Below are 21,805 nucleotides of genomic sequence, written 5' to 3'. Positions count from 1 at the left end.
TATATATATATATATACACAAAAAACTGAATACATGTAAGATAGCATGACTGAAATGACTAAGCAGTGGTCTAAGTTAAACTGCTGAAGAGGCTTGCAATCGCACAATTCCATACTGTTGAGAGGCTTGATGATCTGAAGCCTGACAAATTTATTTGTAGAAAATCCGGCTTTGCCAGAAACATTGACAGGCCATTTGTAGCCAACCCTGTTGTGTTCAAGAGGCTAAAACTATCATGGGTATAAAATGCTGAAAAATGTTTTTCCCCCTGTTTTTTAGTTTTGCACCTGGAAGGAAATAATGTAGCTTCTGCATGCATACTAGTGGGATATCATGGGAGACTGTATCATATCATAAGGGGGAATTAGAAGTCAAGAAGTTAGGGAACTTGGGCCAGGGTAAGGAAGGAGTGAAGCACCTGAGTGTATTTATCCCAGAGAAAAAGTGTGATGGAAAGAACACAAATGCTGTCATAAAATATTGGAAAGAGCCATTACAGAGGAGATGATTAGATACTCTGTTCTGGAAGGCAGATCACTGGGCACAAAATGAAGTTGTTGGATTGAACGGTCTCTAAGTTCCCCAAGTAAAATTCTGGTGCTCTAAAGTTAGAGGAGAGAGGCTGTGGCCCAGCACAAGGGAATAATTTCTGTAAAAATGAGTTTGCCTTCAATGGACAGAGACCTCAATCCCTGGAGACATTTTGACATTCAGAAGTGGGCTGGATAGCCATTTGGGAGGATGTGGAGGACATGCCTACATTGTCAGGGAAATCAAACTCTATGACAGCAGAGGACTTTCCAATTTAAGATATCAAATGAAAGATTTAATTCTTTAGTAGGGTGTGTTATAAAAAGTAATAAATAAGGGATCTTATAAATCAGGGATCTATCTGTGTGTCCTTCATTGTCAGTGGGAATAGATACTATTTAAGTGGTGATCCGTTGTCATTTTCTTCTTTTCTCTTGCTTGGAAAGTGCTAGGAAGTAGCTTTTCTAGTACCTTTGGATTAATAGTAATATTTTCCAATTTATCGTCCTTTTTGTTCATTATAACCATCTGTGAACAGTTTTTAGAGCAGCTACACAACCAAAGTTGCATACCAGCTTGCACCAAGAAAATCCTATACTCAGCCTGGAATGAGGATATCATTGGGTTCTATTTTGCAGATAGCATGTGATAAACTGATTGACAAAGTCTAGAAATAAACCAAGATCATCTTGACATTTAAGAACCTGACAGACAGATGGTACCAGCACAATATTGACCTCTTAACGAGGTCATAAGCTTATAACAAGTTCTGATGATTTCTGATCTTCTGAGCAGCTATACTGCCTGACTCTAGGACAGAACATTGCTGGATTTTGGAGAAAATTTTCATTATCAACCAACTGTAAATTCTCCAAGTCAAAGAATAAGATTAGTAACAGTAAGCCCACTGGACCCTCCACTCACTGACATTGAAGTGAAGTTCATCCCAACACAGTTATGAAATGGCTAAACATGTAAATTTAATACACACAAATTAAAATAACTATTATACGTTAAGCAAGAGGTAGAAGACAGAAGAAAGGCCCGAAGAAAAAATGGCTATATTAGGATGCTTTCAGTTGCAAGCAGCAGAAAATTTATCTCAAAATGGCCTAAGCAAAGGGAATTTATTGGCTTGTATAACTGAAAATTTTAGGCTTAGCTGGCTCCAAGGAGGCAGATACTGTCAAAACAACGGTCCCACCCTCCTATCCCACCTTGATCTCTGTATCTCTCAGCTTGGCTTCATTCTCAGATTTTTCTCAGATTTCCTCTGCCTGGCATCCCCCAGAAGCTCCAGGTTTACCTTCTCCCAATTTCAAGTCAAACAGAGACAATACTCTTTCCCAGCAATTTTATCACAAGTTCCTAAATTGAATTTCATTGTCTTGGCTTGGGTCATGTGCCCTTTCTTTCACTAATGGTAGAGACCTAAAGATGAGTAAGTAGGCCGGGCTGTAATCTCCGCCTGTAATCCCAGCACTTTGGGAGGCCGAGGCGGGCGGATCATGAGGTCAGGAGATCGAGACCATCCTGGCTAACACGGTGAAACCCCATCTCTACTGAAAATACAAAAAATTAGCTGGGCGTGGTGGCAGGCACCTGTAGTCCCAGCTACTTGGGAGGCTGAGGCAGGAGAATGGTGTGAACCCGGGAGGCGGAGGTTGCAGTGAGCCGAGATCACGCCACTGCACTCCAGCCTGGGCGACAGAGCAAATCTCCATCTCAGAAAAAAAAAAAAAAAAATGATTAAGTAAGGTCAGCACTTAAACTACACAGAAAGTGGAAAAACTAGGAAAGAAGGGGGAATTAATGTCAGGTGGGCAAAACCACAGATGTCTACTTGCCTAGAACAGCTCAAGAAATGTGGTGACACCGTGGATGGCGGTGGAACTGCTAGAGCCCACAGACCCAGGCAGCTGCAGGACCAGAGTTTGCTGTTTTATGAACTGAAGCTTCAGGCTCACCCACCATGGATGAGGATGCAGCAGCTCTAAGAATATCAAGCAATTCTGGGGTATGGATAGTCTTTAGTCCAAGAATAGGTGTCAGGCACACTTGACAAAAGAAGATCCCATGTTCTCAGAGTGACCTGATCAAGTGCAAGTGCACACACATTGGAGTTTATTATATTATAGTATCATCATCTTAGGAAACAAAGGACAGCTCTGTGAGAGTATATGGGTGTGCACAGATGTTCAGATGCAAGTGTCAGTGACCTTGGTGCTGTATCATTGAGAAAGAAGCCCTTAGAACAGCAAATATAACGCCAAGCAATGGTCCTGGAAATACATCCTTCACATAGCAATGGGGAGAAAAGAGATGTGACAATAAGTATTAAAGACAGGTAGACTCCTTTCTGAGTGGAGGGATGGGGGTAGAGTAAGGGAGGTAGAATTACTCCTTGGGAAGAAGGAGAGATAGTAAAACACTGCTTCTGCTCCATTTTGGAGGTGAGTGAATAGGTCTGGGCAAAGTAAAGCTTTTCAGCAAATTGAAAAGTCAGTTCTTCAAGGAAGGGAAAAAGCCAAAGTGGGAAAAACAAGGGTAAAATTAGGATTCTTTAAAGGCCTGAAATGAGCCATTGAGTTTTAGGAGCCATGGATTTGATTTTAAGCACATGAAGCGGGCACTGGCATGTGTGTTCCTTGGGGTAACCCCTTTTGCCCATTATTACCAGCATTTGTCAAAATAAGGTGTGGATGTGCTTTAAAACAAGCATTTGTATTTTTTCATGCGATAAAATATTAAAGCCCATCAATGGCTTAGAAGAAAAATTATGTTCCTATCTTCCAGCCTCCTTTTCTTTGAAGTCCACCAGAAAAAGAAGGAAGAAAGGAAGGGAAGGAGGGAGACAGGGAGGGAAGGAGAGAGACAGGGAGGGAGGGAGGGAGAAAGGAAAAGAAAGAGAGAACGTTTATGTATTAGTTTGCAAGGGCAGCCATAACAAAGTATCACAAACTGAGTGACTTACACAATGAAATTTGTTGTCTCACAGCTCTAGAAGTTAGAAGTCTGAGATGGACTCACTTACATGTGGAATCCAACACAGTTGAACTCACAGAAGCAGAGAGCAGAACAGTGGTTACCAGAGGCTGGGGGTGCTAGGGGGAATGGGGAGATGAGAATCAAAGGGTAAAGAACTGTTAGAAGGAATAAGTTTGATTTTTTACAAGGTATATTGGACAGTCTCCCAAATATAGCTAATAATTGAGTACTGTACATTAGAATATCACTAAGAATAAATTTCAAATGCTCTCTCATCACAAAAAACATAAATATTTGAGGTAATGGATATATTAAGTAGCTTGATTTAATCATTCCACATTGTATTTATAAACTGTAACATCACTTTGTACCCCATAAATATATACAACTATAATTTGTCAATATATAATAAAAATAGAAAAAAAAGAAGTCTGAGATGGAAGTGTCAGCATTGTTGGTTCCTTCTGAGGGTTATGAGGGAGAATCTGTTTCATGCCCCTCCTCCAGCTTCTGTTGGTTTGATGGCTCATAGAAACAACACCCAAGTCTGTGCCTTCATCTTCACATGGTGTTCTCTCTCTGCGGGTGTCTGTGTCCCAGTGTCCCCTTTTGATAAGGATGTCAGTCATATTGGACTAGGGTCCACCTACTGACCTCATCTTAACAAATTACATCTGCAACAACCCTATTTTCAAATAAAGTCATACTCTGAGGTACTAGGGGTTAGGACTTTGATATATGAATTTGATGGGGGGAGCACAATTCAACCCACATCAGTCTATAATCTCTGTTCATAGTCCAGAGCTTATAAGCGGCAGCACCTTTTGCTCCAGTGTTAGAATGCTAGAGCTAAATATATGCTTATTACAGTGATTGGGGGTTGGGGAGGAGGGAGTAGGTTTCAGAATTCCCTTCTTCTCATCACTGAGATCATCATCATGATTACTAATGGATATAAAACCAGAATCTTCAGCTTGAAAGATTTATATAATCTTTTAGAGCAACAAATTGAAGAAAAATCAAAATTCTTTTTGTATAAAAGGGACTGATTCTTTAACTTTCCAATGGGAGAGAAAACCCTTTGTCACTTTACTTTCAATAAGGACAAAAAAAAAATAGTATTCTCTCCATTTCTCCTTTCTGAGGGAGGCGTATGGGAAGGGAGTGGGTTAATTCCTAGTTTGACTTTTGAGAGCAACTTCTCCTGTTGCTCATACAAACCAAGTGATCACATGCCATTGGAAATGCCCACTTGCCCAGTGTGAGTGAGGCTTTGTGCTGAACAAAAGGAAGACAGCTCTACATTAAACCACAGGTCCTTTGTGGGACAGACAAGAATAACATGCATGATTGCAACCCATAAATAATACACCGCATATCATCTGCATTTTGCCTGCTCTTTAGGACAGAAGCAGCTATTGCTCAACAAGTTAGTGTTAATACTTTACTCCTAATTCCAGGGCCAAGTCTTGCAGGGAGTGGTGTTTCCCTGCACTTCTTCCTCTCCCTGTATTTTCAGTCCAGCCAAGCATAAATAAGTGGGCAATTTCTATCCTGATCACTGAAGCTCTAAAGATAGGGCACTGAACCCACTAAATGATGAATACATGCCATATGGAGCTAACGGCAAGTTCCGATGCAAATTATCACCGTATTGCTCTCTGCAATGCAGATAAAAAGTCCCTTGTGTCATCTCTTTGTACTAGCTGTGTGTATCTGAAAACAGCTAAACCACTGAGAAAAGTGGAACATTTTATTTCATCTGAAAAGGACTGGGTATTGCTTGCATTAATGGTAAGTGAATGTTTTAAAAACATTATTTAATATTGCACACCATTTATTTCTTTTGGAATCTCTTATTTTAAACTCATGTTTGAATCCTTTTGGCCAGCTGTATTAACAGTGCAATGCAGTGTACAAAAGTTGTCAAAACACCCTGGTTTGGGTTCCTTTAATGACATAAATATTTGTCAAGCACTTACTATGTACCAGCAAGTGTTCTAGGTACTTTACATAAGTTACATCATTTACTCCTCATAACAACTCTAAAGACAGGTCCTATTATCCCCACTTTATATATAAAGAAACCATTCAACTGGTAACTAAAAGAGCTGTATTCAAATCCACATTGCCAACCCAAAGTCTATGCTCTTTCCACCACTTAATGCTACCTCCTGTCTTCAGCTGTTTTGACTTGAAGCAAACATAAATCCTCTCCAGGTCTCTTTTTCTTTGTTCTTAAACAGGAGGATTGAATTAAATATTCTCTAAGATCCCTGCCAGTTCTAAACACTGTCTTTCTATGATCATTTCCCCTTTAATTTATAAGATGAAAGTAAACTTTTTATTTAAATACTGTCTTTCTTCTTCAAACCCAAAGGCATTTTTCCTATTGATGGAAGGAGGTAGAAAACCTTCGTTTTGAATATTGGAAATAACAAAGTTCAGAAACTGTTTTGCCTTGAGCTCATCTCCCTTGGTCACCTATGTGAAGTCTTCTAGTAGTACGAAAGAGATGTAGAAAATCCCAGTTGTACTAGCAGAAGTCTGAAGTTCTCAGATAATCTATAGGTGGGTTGTAATAGATGGGTTTCCCATCTGTGTAGAAGTATAAGCTATTTAGGAATTCCAAGTAGCTACTTATTATTTGCCTAATTTTCTAGGTATTTCTATCTAGGTTCAGTACAAATGAATTGTGATTTGACATATCAATTTCTCAGTGAACTCTCCCAATTTTCTTTTATGGATTGACGTGCCAATCTAAATACAAGAGTCCAGCTATGTTCTATGAAATGATTTGTGAGGGTTCCAATACAAAGAAAAAAGATATTCCTTTAAAGATACTGCTAAAGACTCCAGAATCTACGCAGACCTGCCAAGAAAAGATCAAGGAGACAAGAGTTAGTGTGTCCTTATAAAGTATGAGGTTGAATAGATTGAAAGAAAGATAGCAAGAGTGAGTCAGTCCCAAAGTAGTTACTGTCAAAGTTTTCAAGTGAAATGAGCTGATAGATGGCTTCTTTACCATACTGGATAAGTACATAAAATATCAGATGTGCCTACTTTTGAAAGAAGAGAGGGACTTTCATAGAAAAGTAGACTCTGGAAAAGATTCCTCAGCTTTCTTTCTCACTGGAACTTAACTATCACAAAAGCAGCAAAGTGATATATCCAGTAGTAGATTTTTAAAAAGGAATTATCTCTGTTGGGCTCTGATTTTTGGTTTGAGAGAGAATTACTGAATAAAGTAATTGAATATTGGATGTAAAAATTGGATATTTCCAATAGCATGAGAGACTAATGCCATCTCTTTCCTTACACTTTGTAAATTTAATCAGCAATGTTATATACTCTATGCTCCCCTCAGAAGCAACAGAAAGGGAGGCAATCAGTATTTACTGAGTATCTTCTATGTGTTGGACATTTATTTTATTTTATTAAAAATTTTTTTTATTGACACATAATTATACATCTTTATGGGGTACGTAGTGATGTTTTGTATACGTATAACATACAGTGATCAGATCAGGGTAATTCACTATTATCTCAGACATTTATCATTGCTTTGTATTGGGAACATTCAATATCCTCCTTCTATTTAAAACTACATGTTATTATTAAATGCAGTCATCCTGCAGTGTTATAGAACACTAAAACTTATTCCTTCTATTTAGCTGTAATGTTGTATCCTTTAATAAATCTCTCCCTATTCCCCTCTTTCTCTTATGCTTCCCAGCCTCTAGTATCTTCTGTTCTACTTTTCACTTCTATGAGATCAACTTTTTTTTTAGCTTCCAAAGATGAGAACAGGCAATGTTTAACTTTCATTCATCACTTTGCCTTTCCTCCTACCCAGGCTAATCACAGAAAAAGCATAAGAAACCAAACACTTCTGAAATGGGCAAATCAAAATGAGATCATGTTTTTCATCTTCTTCACAAACTGGAAATTGTACATTAATCCCCCTTTTTTGTCGAGGAGTGATGCAAGACTACATGCAAGTTTTGGAATGACTCTTCTGGCTTTGCTTCATGAAGGGTCCTGGTATGCATACTGAGAAGGTCATTTTAATAAAACCCCAAGTGAGAATGTGTGCATCCCATTACTCAGGAGTCCCAGAATTGCATGCTTATGTTTGAATCATTTGAAGCCTGTTATTTTTTAATAGTCACTAAGCCAGCACAAATATTTTAAAAATTAGAAAGAACTTTCAAAGCCTATAGTTATTTTTATCAAAGTGCCTTTAAATGCAGTAAGTCAGTCGGTTTGGTTGAAACACAGAAACTTCAGTGCCTCCTCAGTGAGCTGTGGAAACAAGAAATATCAGTATGTATAACCTAAATAGAGAAAAAACCAAATATGACATAAATAAAAGGAGGCTGGTTCAGAATCTATTTTGATATATCTTCATGAAACAAAAATAGCTATTACTGACATAATTTTTTAGGCTTGGTGTGGTGGCTCATGCCTGTAATTCCAGCACTTTGGGAGGCCAAAGTGGGCAGATCGCTTGAGGCCAGGAGTTCAAGACCTGCCTGGGCAACACAGTGAAACCCTGTCTCTACTAAAATTACAAAAATTAGTCGGGCATTGGTGGCACACACCTGTAATTCCAGTTACCTGGGAGGCTGAGGCAGGAGAATCGCTTGAACCCAGGAGGTGGAGGTTGCAGTGAACCGAGATCGTGCCACTGCACTCCAGCCTAGGCAACATAGCAAGACTCTGTCTCAAAATAATAATAATAATAATTAAAAATTTTTTTTCATTAACAAGAATCCAAATCTTATGACTATATTATGATTACATTATTATCAAATTCTGACCTTTTCCTAATGAAACCATTTGATTGCATGTTTATTTGTTCTTGTGTTTAAAGTGAGGTTTTAGTCCTTAATGGATGAATGATAAAGTATACACAGAAAGCATTTATAGTTACTACTAAAAAGCAGTAGCATTTGTAACTTTAGGAAGTGAAAAAGAGTTATCAGGCTTTGTTAGTCTTTTGTATTTCTTCTTATGACAGAATTTGCATGAATGTTTTTAAAGTTTCTTGGTTCATAAGAGAACTGTGCTAAGTCCGCTTTTTAATCACATTTGGTATTGTCTATGATAGTTGAAGTTTCAGGCAGATGTGCTGAAGAGTAGAAGGACTGGCCCATCTTTCAGTAATCTGGGAAACTGTGAAAGCAGTCTAGTTAACAGACACCTGCAACATAGCACTTAGCAGACAAAGCCTCTGGGTGCCTCCTTGGGGTAGCAGAAAAAGCCCAACTGGGGATGATGGAGTATATGTGTCTTTAAAAATACGGGTTTTGAAGTGAATAAAATAATTGTTGTGGCTGGGCACAGTGGCTCACGCTTGTAATCCCTGCACTTTGAGAGGCTGAGGGAGGTGGATCATGAGGTCAGGAGTTCAAGACTGGCCTGGCCAAGATGGTGAAACCCTGTCTCTACTAAAAATACAAAAATTAACTGGGTGTGGTGGTGGGCACCTGTAATCCCAGCTACTTGGGAGGCTGAGACAGGGAGAATTGCTTGAACCCAGGAGGTGGAGGTTGCAGTGAGCCGAGATCACACCACTGCCCTCCAGCCTGGGTGACAGAGCAAGACTCCATCTCAAATAAATAAATTAATTAAATAAACAAAAAAAATTGTTGTACAAGATTGAATAAGACTGTTAAATACCACTTACAAAGCCACATAAGGCTCTCATAACCAAGAATGGATGGTTTTTAAACTTTTTCTCCTACCAGGGAGACAAAGTCCTTTGTGCCTCCCAAGAAACACTTAACTAACCATACCGATTTAGTCAAGGTCAGGAAACTGAGACAGAATGAAAAAGAAATAAGAATCCCACTGGACACCTATTTCAAAGGAAGGATTTTGCCCTCTCCCCATACACTAATCAAATTTGAAACCTGCAGTGTTTAGAATTTTGTGACTGATCTTAGCTGATATGAAAATGCCAGGGAGAGGAGACAGGTGCAGTGATGACAAATGCATTTGTACAGTTCTAGATATTTGCTATTGTTGGCAATCTTTTGGAAGATCAAATCAAGAGCCCTTGTGTGCTTTCAGGTTAACTTAGAAAGTTGTTCCATCTAGAAAGAGGGTTTTAATTTTTTGAAAGAGTGAACTCGCCTCCAAGCCAATTAAAAATGCCCCTTTCTTTTTACCCTTCGTAAGCTGACTGTGTTAGTTAGAATTAAATATCTTTATATGTGACAGAAAAAAATCCCACCAAAATAACTTTGTCTTATATGATTACTTACGTCTCATATGAAAGAAGTCTGGTGATAGGCAGTTCAGGGCAAATGTAGTGCCTCTACAAATTTGTGAGAGACCCAGGCTTCTTCCAGCTTCATACTTTGCCATCCCTTATCCTCATGGTCCAAGATAGCTGCTAGAGCTCTAGCCAACCCATCTGTATCCCGTCAACAGAAAGGAAAGGCACACTCCCTCCCTTGGAGGAGACTTTCTGGAAGTTATACACAAGACTTAGCCAAACTTAGGCACATAGCCATATCTGGTTGTAAAGGAGGCTGGCAGGTCATTAGCTGAGTGAAAATGGCTCACTTAGAAATTGGGGTTTTTATTGCTAGAGAAGAAAAAAGGAGAATGGGTATTGACAGGCAACTAACAATATTTGCCTCTGAACTCCTCCAGACCTCCTAAATTTTCCCCTCAACTGAAAATCCTATAATCCACTACCTTAATTTTACTGATAAATGAACAGAATGGTGTTAAACCTAAGTGACTTGTCCCAGGCTGCAGGTTGGAGGCCAGGAAAAACTAGAACCCACATCTCAAAACTTTAAGAGTAAGGAACATTCATATTTTAAATTTCTGTATTAGAATATTATATTTTGCTGAGCTCTAGCATATTCAGTTTTCTTGTGACTTTTAGTTAAATGTGGCTGCAGTCGTTTCTTTCTATATTGTTTTATTTTTCTTAATGGCTTTATTGAGATATAAATCAAATACAGTATCTCCTAGTAACAGTGTACAATTTAGTGGTTTTTAGTATGTTCGGAGTTGTGCAACCATCATCACTATGTAATTTTAGATCATTTTTATCGCTTCAAAAAGAAGCCCATATTTATTAGCAGTAACTCTTTCATGTGCCTGAACATCTACTAATCTACTTTCTGTCTCTGTGGATTTGTCTTTTATGGACATTTCATATAAAAATAATCATAAAATATGTGTCTTTTGCAACTGGCTTCTTTCATTTAACATAGTTTTCAAGGTTCATCCATGTTATAGCATGAATCAGTGCTTCATTCTTTTTTATTGCTGAAAAATATTCCATTGTATGATAATGCCACATTTTGTTTATCCATTCATGAGCTGATAGAATTTGGGTTTCTTCCACTCTTTGATTATTATGAGTAATGCCACCGTGAACACTTATGCACAAGTTTTTGTGTGGACATATGCATCCACTTCTTTTTGGTATTTACCTAGGAGTGGAATCACTGAGTCATATAGTAACTCTACATTTACCATTTTGAGGAACTGCCAAACTGGTTTTCAAAAGTGGCTGTTCCTTTTTACAATCTTGCCAGCAAGGTATGAGGGCTCCAATTTTATTGCATCCTTATCAATCCTTGTTATTGTCTGTCTTTGATCTTAAACCATTTTAGTTGGTGTGAAGTAGTATCCTACTGTGGTTTGGATTCCCATTTCTCTGATGGCAAATTATATTGAACATCTTTTCATGTGCTTGTTGGTCATTTATATATCTATCATCTTCAGAGAAACGTCAATTTAAATTCTTCGCCAATTTTCATTCTATTTTCTATTATAATTTTTTTAATTTTTGCGGGCACATAGTAGGTGTATATATTTATGGGGTACCTGAGATACTTTGATACTGTCATACAATGTGTAATAATCACATCAGGGTACAAGCATTTATCCTTTGTGTCACAAACAATACAATTATATTCTTTTAGCTATTTTAAACGGTGTAAAAATTATCGTTGACTGTAATCACCTGTTGTGCTATCAAATACTAGATCTTATTCATTTTGACTATATTTTTATACCCATTAATTATCCTCATGACCCCTACCCCTTTCCCCTACTACCCTTCCCAGCCTCTGATAACCATCCTCTATCTCCATGAGTTCAATTGTTTTAATTTTTAGCTCCCATAAATAAGTGAAAACATGTGCAGTTTGTCTTTCTATACCTGGTTTATTTCACTTAACATAATGACCTCCAGTACCATCTATGCTGTTGCAAATAACAGGATCTCATTCTTTTTTATGGCTGAATAGTACTCCATTGTGTGTAACTACCACATTTTCTCAATCCGTTCATCTGTTGATGGACACTTAGGTTGCTTCCAAATCTTAGCATTGTGAATAGTGATTCAATACACATGGGAGTGCAGATATCTCTCCAATATACTGATTTCCTGTGAATTTTTAAAGTGTATCATTTGTCTGTCTTTGAGCTTGTAATAATTCTTCATATATTCTAGATACAAGTCCCTTATCAGATATATGGTTTGCAAATATTTTCTCCCATCTGTTGGTTATTTTTTCACTTAAAATAGATACATAATAATTGTATTTATTTATTTATAGGATACATGTGTGTTTTTGACAGGTGCATACAATGTGTAGTGGTCAAATCAGGGCAATTGGGATATCTGTCACCTCGAATATTTATCATTTCTTTATGTTGGCAACATTCTAAATCTTCTCTTCTAGCTACTTTGAAATTTACTATAAATTCTTAGCTATAGTCACCCTACTGTGCTATCAAACAATAGAACATATTCCTTCTAGTGAATTTTATTTTTGTATCCATTAACCAACCTCTCTTCTCCCCTCCTGACTACCCTTCCCAACCTTGGGCTACTACCATTCTACTGTCTACCTCCAGAAAAATCAACTTTTTAGCTCCCACATATGAGTGAGAACATGCAATGTTTGTCTTTCTTCATTTTCTTGATGGTGTCTTTGAGGTATGAGATTTTAAAATTTTGATGAAGTCCAGTTTATCTGTTTTTTTCTTTTGTTGCTCTTGCTTTTGTTACTGTATCTAAAAAACCATTGCCAACCCCATAGCTATGAAGATTTATTTGTTTTCTTCTAACGGTTTTATAGTTTTAGCTGTTAACATTTAGGTTAATGATACATTTTGTGGTAATTTTTGTATTTGGTTGTTTCTGTACTCTTAATTTTCAGAGGACATTGAAGAAATTATTGCAGGTCATGGGTATCTCTCTCTTAAGGGCGTTCTTTTTCAGTCATACTGGAAAAGATTAAACTCTTTGGGCTCTAGCCCAAATCTATTGCCATTGAAGTTATCACCAATGTACTCTAGAAAGAGCAAAATGTTCTATTAATGCTTTTTAAATTGACCTATAGTTACTCTCCTTTTTAGCACTTGGTATAAACAATTGAATTAGGAATTGGTATATTTAGGAATGATATCTTATATCTTACTAAAAGACATCATTCTGCCTTCGTGTTTTCTATGGGAATTGTGACTATAAGCTTTCAATTTTTAGTTGATCAGAAAAATTAAAGCTAGACAAAAATAATCAAAAATAGCACTCCCTCCCATGACAAAAAAAAAAAAAAAAACCTTCTTAAGACAGCAAAAACTAGATCATAATGGAAACAACTGTGGAGAAACTCTTACTGCCTTTTAAAATGTCACAAACATATCCTTGTATTAAGGGTAGACATTTCAAAAAATGACCGAATTAGACCTGGAAAGGGTCTTAAGAGCTTATTTCTTCCAGCACCTCACCTCCAGTAGCCAACTGTCATTTTCCCATTCCCATTTTACAGATGAGGCAAATGAAGCAACTCTCTCTGCTTCATCTCCTGGCTTCCTCTGTTTTGGCTTTTTTCTTCGACTTGCTCCAGTGGAGGTCCCTGGCAGCAGGATACCTATCTTTATAGCAATCAGTCCCAGAGGAAAGAGCTTGTCTTTCCTAATAATTCTACCAATATTCCCAGAATTGTGTATGTTTATGTCACACATATATGTATATGTAAGTATCTATATGTATATGTCATATATGTGTCATATATAAGAGGGGAAAATAAGAGAGGAGCTAAACATGAGCCAGAATTAGAGGATATGAGGAAAACGCCCAGCAGAATCATGAAATTCACAGTCCTAAAGCAATTCAAGCACAAAATAAAATGTCAGTGAAGACTGGGTGCAGTGGCTCATGCCTATAATCCCAGCACTTTGGGAGGCCAAGGCAGGGAGGGTGGCTTGAGCCCAGGAGTTTCAGACCTGGCAACATTGGCAAAACTCCATTTCTACCAAAAAAATACAAAAATTAGCTGGGCATGGTGACGTGTACCTGTGGTCCCAACTACTCGGGAGGCTGAGGTGGGAGAATCACTTGAGCCCAGGAGGTCAAGGCTGCAGTGAGCCGTGATCACGCCACTGCACTCTACTCTGGATGACAGAGTGAGACTCTTGTCTCAAAAAGAGAAAAAAAAAAGTCAATGAAAGGTCAATGAAAACTCATCCTTCTTTTTATGTTACAAAATACCAAAGACATTCCTAGAAATAGAACGTTTTGTGAAAGAAGATTCTTTAATCTCTCAACTGGAGTGTATCAATGGGCAGAATAGATCCAGAATCAGAACACATTAGATGAACCAGTAATCGATTTATTTGAGGGAGAGTTTCCATTTTTGTCAATTAGATATGATTTATAACCAGAAACTATAGATGGAAAGCTTTTAGATAGTGAGAGAACGTTTTAAAGATTATAGAATGATGGCTTATACAATATCTTCAATCTACAACTACAATTATACATATTTAATCCTTATTATTTTTATTTATTTTTGAAACAGGGTCTCACTCTGTCTCCCAGGCTGGAGTGCAGTGGTGCAGTCACCACTTACTGCAGCCTCAACCTCCCAGGCTCAAGTAATTCTCCCACTCCAGCCTTCCAAGTAGCTGGGACCACAGGCGTGTGCCACCACACCCAGCTAATTTTTGTATTTTTTGTAGAGACAGGGTTTTGCCATGTTGCTCAGGCTGGTCTGGAACTCCTGAGCTTAAGTGATCCTCCTGCCTCAGCCTCCCAAAGTGCTGGGATTACAGGCATGAGCCACCATGACTGGCCTAATCATTATTTTTTATTGTAAAAAAATACAAAGGAGAATTAAAAAAGAAAGCATATCACATAATTTCTACATTAACATAAAGCTATTTGTGTAATCTCTTTGAGGTTTCCCTCCCTCCCTCCCTTCCTCTCTCTCTCTCTCTCTCTTTCTTTCTTTCTTTGCTTTTTGAGACAGAGTGTCACTCTGTCACCCAGGCTGGAGACAGTGGCACGGTCTTGGCTCACTGCAGCCTCTGCCTCCCGGGTTCAAGCAATTCTCCTGTCTCAGCCTCCCAAGTAGCTGGGATTGCAGGCACTCACCACCACACCTGGCTAATTTTTGTATTTTTAGTAGAGACAGGGTTTCACTATGTTGGCCAGGCTGGTCTTGAACTCCTGAGCTCAGGTGATCTACCCACCTTGGCCTCCCAAAATGCTAGGATAACAGGGGTGAGCTACCATGCCCAGCTTTTTTTTTTTTTTTTCCTTTTCCTTTTTCTTTTCTTTTCTTTTTTTTGAGACAGAGTCTCACTGTGTTGCCCAGGCTGGAGTGCAGTGGCGTGATCTCGGCTCACTGCAAGCTCCGCCTCCCGGGTTCACGCCATTCACCTGCCTCAGCCTGCCAAGTAGCTGGGACTACAGGCGCCTGCCACCACGCCTGGCTAATTTTTTTTGTATTTTTAGTAGAGAGGGGGTTTCACTGTGTTAGCCAGGATGGTCTTCATCTCTTGATCTCGTCTTCCACCCTCCTTGGCCTCCCAAAGTGCTGGGATTACAGGCGTGAGCCACCGCGTCCGACCTTTTTTTCTTTTTTAACATTTAAAAAATCATAGAACACATACAAGAGAAAAAACAACCTTTAATTATTCTATCTCTAAGGATATCTAGGAAGAAGCTAAAATATTTCTGAGGAAAAGACAGTGAAAATAGGCCTTTGTTTTCTTTTTTAAATTTTTTGATAATTTAAGGAGTGAAAAGGGAAATTAAATAGGATGGGTGTGTTTGTTAAAACCCTGTCACATTCTTAATGACCATTACACTCTTGAAGTTGCATGTGAGCTCAAGGGAATATGTTAATCAGATTGTTTTGGCTGATGTTTAACAGGTTGCAGATCTTTTCTCTCAGACAATGTAATTTCATTTTTGGCATGTGTTAATTTTGCATATTTGTAGTTATAATCATGTAGTCTTATAGACATAACTGAAAAAAAATCAATGTCCCTATTCAGTAAATCATAAAAATAATAATGTCAATACTACAATTCAAATTTTAAAACATAAATTGTAAACATAAATTGCACTCCAGTGCAAATATAGATTATAAATTTGTATGTGCTCTGACAAGTCTCTGTGTGACTTTGCACAAGCAGCCACAACAAAAGGAAAGAGCTGGAAGTACAACAATACATATCTGATAATTGGATTTTATTGAGTGGGTGATCCTTTTATGTTAGTCCCCAGCACATTGTCTTTTATAACACTTTTCTCAGATTTTTTGTCATTGTTAAACAAAGCATGGTCACCTCTCATCAACTGAAATTTTCTAAGGAAAATACTAAACAATGACCTCTAATAGAAGAGAAATATGAGCTCCAGGAGGATAGGGATTTTGTCTTTTTTATGTGCTGCATTCCCAATACCTACCACAATGCCTTGACCTTAATAATTATTCACTAAATATTTCTTAATAAATTAACAGATTTTTCACTAAAAATATCATCAAAGAAAATCAAAATGAAAAAGCTATCATTGAAAGTTGTACTCTCGAACCTGTTGCCTTAGAACTTGCAAAGTCAGCTGAAAGTTAATAAGATATTATTAAGGGAAATCAATAAGAGAAAGCAGAATGAACTATTGGCAAAACTGATCCAGTAACATTCTTGGGCACTGCAAATATCCATAGCATACAATGTTGAAGACCAGGTCCCATTACACACGCTGTGCAGCAATTTCACGTTACAGCACTATATGTGTTAGAGAGAAGTACTCAACAAGTTGGTCTGTTTATCACTGACAAGCCACTGCAGGATTTTGGTCATTGTTATCTTGTTCAGCTGTAGGCTGGACAAGACACATGGCAAACAAACTGAATGGCACAAGGTAGTTTTGTGAATAGCTAGAAAGAGTGTTATTACAAGAATAAGAGAAGTTGAACAGTTAACAATATGCCTCCTACTCTTGCTTTAATTGTTCAAGTAAAGAGTGAATATTTCAAATATAATCAAGTTGTGACCTTTAAATATGCTCTCTTTAGCGTGTGTTATGTGAAGAAATGTGCACAAGTAGAACACTCTCCTTTTCCACACTGAAGGATGCTGGTTAGCAGGTGCTCACACATTTTTGAAATGAGAAATGGGACACTGATAATGCAAGACCATTCTTTCAAGGGGCTCTCTTAATATAGGTAACTCAGTACTATGTTCAATACCTAAAATAGACTCAACTTATTTCAGGGATAAAATATTGTGATTTAAAAAATTTTAAAGATAGCAGGATTTCTTCAGAAGATTGAACTATGGCACAAAAACCTGACTTGCTCAACACTTGAATTTCTTTTCTTGGAGAAAGAGATCAATGATGCATTATTGGGAATATTTTAAAATAGCATCCAAAAGTTGTGACAGAATATGAAGAAATATCCAGCAGCTCTCACAAAGTCATCCTTGCTTCCCAGGCTATGTTCTGATCACTGTAAGCCCAGTCACTAATTGGGTGACTTGCTGTGAAAAGAGAGGCCTGGAACAATATTGCAGCTCTCTCTGGCTCTCATGTTATTGCCCTTGCCCTGGAATTTTTCCCTATCTTGCCCTGCCCAGAAGATTGCCCAAACTGTGCATGAGTTAATCCTGCCCTTTGAAAGCTGGGTTTATTTTCCAGCTCTACTCATCTGGGACAAGCTTCAGCAACAGGACTACTTTCCCTTGGCTCATGCCCAGTGCCCTGGTAAGTGGAGTTTTGCCTGCTTTCAGTTTGCTTTGAAATTTTGCTTTTTGTGTGTGTGTTCTTTGTACTGTATGCGATGGAAGTGCTTTGATTTTACACCACAAGGGTCGTAGTCAATGCCCTCCAAGATTATGAATTTCTACCAGCTTTTCTTTGCCTTTCCTGCCTAGCCTTATTATTTCATAATTATATTAATTATATTTTGCTCATACAAATATAATCATCTATGAATTATTCAGAGGAAAACACTGGCTGGATGCTGTATCTGGTTACCTGGATTTTTTTCCAGTTATTGAAAACACAGAAGTGAAGCAAAGGTCAGTGTACCCCTTATAACTTGCCAAAGGCTCTTAACATTTCATGGGAAATGACCAGTAAGTCTTGGTCAAGAATCCCTGCTGATTTTATAGGAGATGAATTTATTGAATTTAGCAATGACTTTCTCAGCTGAGCTCTCAATTCCAACTAAAATCTTTGCTACCATAACCCCAGTAATGGCCCACTTATTTGCAATGTGTAAATTATCTCAGCTAGCTGCTTTTACCTTGACATACACATTTGTGGACTGAGACTTCACCATCATAAAAGTATCTTAAGTAGTTAGAAGGCTTAGACTGAGAGGATGCTATAGACCAGTAAGGGCACTCCAGAGTCAGGGCTGGTATTTAGTTAGTCCACAAAGGGACAACTAGGCCAATGGTTTACAGTTGTCATCCATTCTAACTGATTAATGCCTATGCCGTGTTGTTAACACACTGAATATCCACATTTTGAATACCATTGTTGCCTGCAATATATTCTTAAAGATTTCTAAGCTTCTAGTCATTCACTGTGTTGCTCCAGATTAACAATAGAAGTTAGTCCTGCTGAATCACCAGTGGATAGTATCTGTAGATTTGCTTCAGTCTCTACCTGAGTTTCAAGGAAGTCAAGAATGCTCCTCTGCCTCTAGCAACCAAGCCCACGTTGGTCTTTTCTAGATGCTGTGGAGCTGGACAAAATTGTATTTTTAGTATACAACAGAGGTCCTAGAATTAGTGCAATCTTAGGTTCAATGTGGAAAGCTTCATTATGACTAACTTCAAATATTCGTTCATGGGTAACTGCAACAGAAACAATTTCACCAAAGAATACTGTTCCTAATTGAAAGATGGTTTTCTAATGCAGCTTTTCTAAGCTTTTATGGCAACCAAAGAACTTGGGTCGTATAATGATAGAGTAAAAAAAAAAAGGCCACCTTTTAAGAGAATAAACATAGGTTTTAAATTATTTTGTTAAGAGTTATTATTTAAGGTTATATAACAGGCATAAATCTCAATCTAAAGAAATTCAGGTTGGCAAGAAACACAGTTTTATTTTCCCATTACTCAACCTAATTTCTATTTCAAGCTCTGATTTCACAAGGGGTGGCAAACACTTAATCATAGTCAATTTGGCAGGAACTGCATCTCCACTGAGGGGGCTTACATAGTATCACTATGTCAGGGGAAGGGGATGGGGCATTTAATCCTTGCTTCTCATCTACTATGCTGGCTCCTCTTAGAGTTCTAATATTCATCTTTCTTCATTAGCAGCCAGCTCCATGGATTGTTGCTGGGTTGATTTTGGTCCATCAGCAAGGACTCTTTCGGTCTGGTGGCTGTGCAGTGCCTCTGTACTCCTTTGGGTGTCTGGAAATTGTGTTGGGCATCCAGAACCGCCATAGTACTATGTAAGTTTGCACTGTCCATTATGGTAGCTACCAGCCACATGTAGCCAATAAATAAATTAAATAATATTAAAACTCAACTTCTTCAGTGACACTAGCCACATTTTGCATGTCCAATAGTTCCAAGTGGCTCATGGTTACTCCATTGGACAGCCGTGTAGATATTCATCATAGAAAGTTCTACTGGACTGTGCCACTCCAAAATCTTGACTGGCCTAGATAACAACCCAGTTTTTTCTTCTCTTAAGGGTCTTGCCACCTCCCCAGGACTCTAATAAGGAGAAAAATATTTCTATTAGCTCTCAGATACCATAGATAGATCCTATCATTTCAGCTGCCCTTCTCCAAAGCTTGTGCCAGAATAGGGTGGGATTAGATCCTGCTCTCAGAAATCCACTAGCATCCAGCTCTCATTACATCCCCTCCAAGTTTTGTCTTTCCCTTCCAGCCCAGGAAACTCATTTCTCATCTTTGGGAAAGGAAGCTTTACTATTGTCTATAACAGCACTGTCCGATAGGAATACAATGTGAGGCATATATATAATTTACATTTTTCCAGTAGCCGCATTAAAAAAGAGTAAAGGAACAGGTAAAATTAATTTTACTGTCTTTAATAAACCCAATATATCCAAAATATTATTTCAATATGTAATCAATATAAATATTATTAATGTATTAATCTTTTTTGCATACTAAGTCTGAAATCAGTGTATATTTTATACTTATAGCACATCTCAATTTGGACTAGCCACATTTCAAGTATTCAATAGTCACATGTGGTTAGAGGTGAACAGTGCAGGTCTCTAACTGGATTCCATTTCATTATTCCTCAAAAGGGTTAGGCTTTTGAAACTCAAAAACCAATAAAAATTTTTTTGTTTTTCTACCTTCTGTTATAATCCTTTCCTGAAACAATGAGCAAAGACCAGCCTAAATGAGGGTGAGTGCAATGCTGAGGATCTTGGGGTGGGGTATAAGAGGAGAAAAGCCGTAGCAAGAAAGGAAATATTTAATACTTGGAAAAACAACTACTACAGAAACCATCAGTTAAAAATTTAAAAGTATTGGCCTGCCACAGTGAGTTTTTAAGGACATTAAAAATTGCTATAGGATTGTTGGAAGTAAATTTGTCTGCTGTGGGTTTAAAACAATTTCATTAGCAGTTAAAAATTGCAGTAATATTGTTGTGTATAGTATAACCACTATGGTAACTCGAAAAAAAAATACAAAAACCTACAGTGTTATTATTGGGAGTAAATCTTATTACTAGGAATAAGGCACAGATAAATTCCATTAGTGGTTAAATCCTGCAATAATACCTCTGACAATTTTTACTGCAATAACTGTAAAACCCAAAGATAAGAATTTTATCACCAGGAAAGATAATAATAATTCAAGCCTATGGTTGCATTTCATAGTCTTGAATTTCCATTTGGGGAGTTTCTGAGGCAGTGACTAGAAAAGCTGTTTCACTGAAAATAATTTCTGTCATTTTCAGAATTGTCATGGCAGAGAAGATTTAAAGTTTTTGGATGCCATTTTCCACTTATTTCTTTGTATTCTATCTTCATTTTAAGCTTGATGATATTTAAAGGCAAAATTTAAATTATTTTAAATGTTGCATCTTCTGTTAAGTAAAACATTTTGCAGTCAACAACCTGGGTCAAATGGACAGGACAATTAATGTAACTTGCATTAAACCTGGGACGGAGAGAGATGATAAATCAAGATCCGAGTAAACAGGGAATTAGAAGGGGGCAGACACAGTGGGCAATCCTGGAAGTGGGAGGGTGAGTAGGAGGTACCTGTTGGTTGGTAGGGGAAATGAGACCTTAAGAAAAAGGTAACTTCTAGCATGTCAAAAAATCCCAGCTAATATATGACATAAGGAGTGGTCATGAGGATTGAGGATAAGTGGATTCTTAGTAATTATTATAAAATCCTGAGCCCACCTGAATTATTGCTGTTCCAGTCTTGGTACCAACTGAATTAATGGGAGATAAATAATGTTGAATGTACTCTTTAAAACTCTTTAGTCCTTGAGGTAGCGATGTTTGGCACTAAGTATTGCCCAAGTATTCTTGAAGGTCTGTTTTGTTCTTTTCTGTCTTGTTTATGTTTGCTACCAAACACAATAGCATATGCTACTAGTTACCATTTGACTGTTTACTATGTGCCAGATACTTTAGGTACATATCTTCCATTTTCTCAACATCCCAGAAAGGTAGGCATGATTATGTTTTACAGGATCATGCTTTAAGAAGCTGGGACTCAGGTTAAGTAATTTGTGTTACTTTCTTGTGTACACACCGAACATGCTCCTGAAACTCTTCGAGAACAGGGACTGTAACTTTTATGTACTATTGGTAATATTTAATATGATCAGGCTGGAAGCAGTGGCTCATGCCTGCAATCCCAGCACTTTGGAAGTCTGAGGCAGGCAGATGACTTGACCTCAGGAGTTCAGCCTGGGCAACATGGTGAAACCCTGTCTCTGCAAAAAGTACAAAAAATTAGCCTATCAGTTAATAGAG

The 21,805-nt window shown here is 37.9% G+C and overlaps 1 protein-coding gene across 10 annotated transcripts in view; it reads left to right on the top strand.

The window, feature by feature from the left end:
• EHBP1 (EH domain binding protein 1) overlaps positions 1-21,805 on the top strand; it is a 399,042-nt gene that overhangs the window by 9,757 nt on the left and 367,480 nt on the right. Inside the window, exon 2 of one of the 10 annotated variants that reach the window (XM_058429077.1) lies at positions 17,498-17,563. The exons of the other annotated variants lie outside the window; for them this stretch is intronic. The gene's annotated coding sequence lies outside the window, so the exon portion shown is untranslated. The remainder of the gene's footprint in view (positions 1-17,497; positions 17,564-21,805) is intronic. 10 annotated transcript variants of the gene reach the window in all.

The sequence above is a fragment of the Hylobates moloch genome, unplaced genomic scaffold, assembly GCF_009828535.3.
Source record: "Hylobates moloch isolate HMO894 unplaced genomic scaffold, HMol_V3 SCAFFOLD_15, whole genome shotgun sequence".
NCBI classification, from domain to species: domain Eukaryota; kingdom Metazoa; phylum Chordata; class Mammalia; order Primates; family Hylobatidae; genus Hylobates; species Hylobates moloch.
Note: the sequence above shows the minus strand (reverse complement) of the source record. Positions and strands in the feature narration are given on the sequence as shown.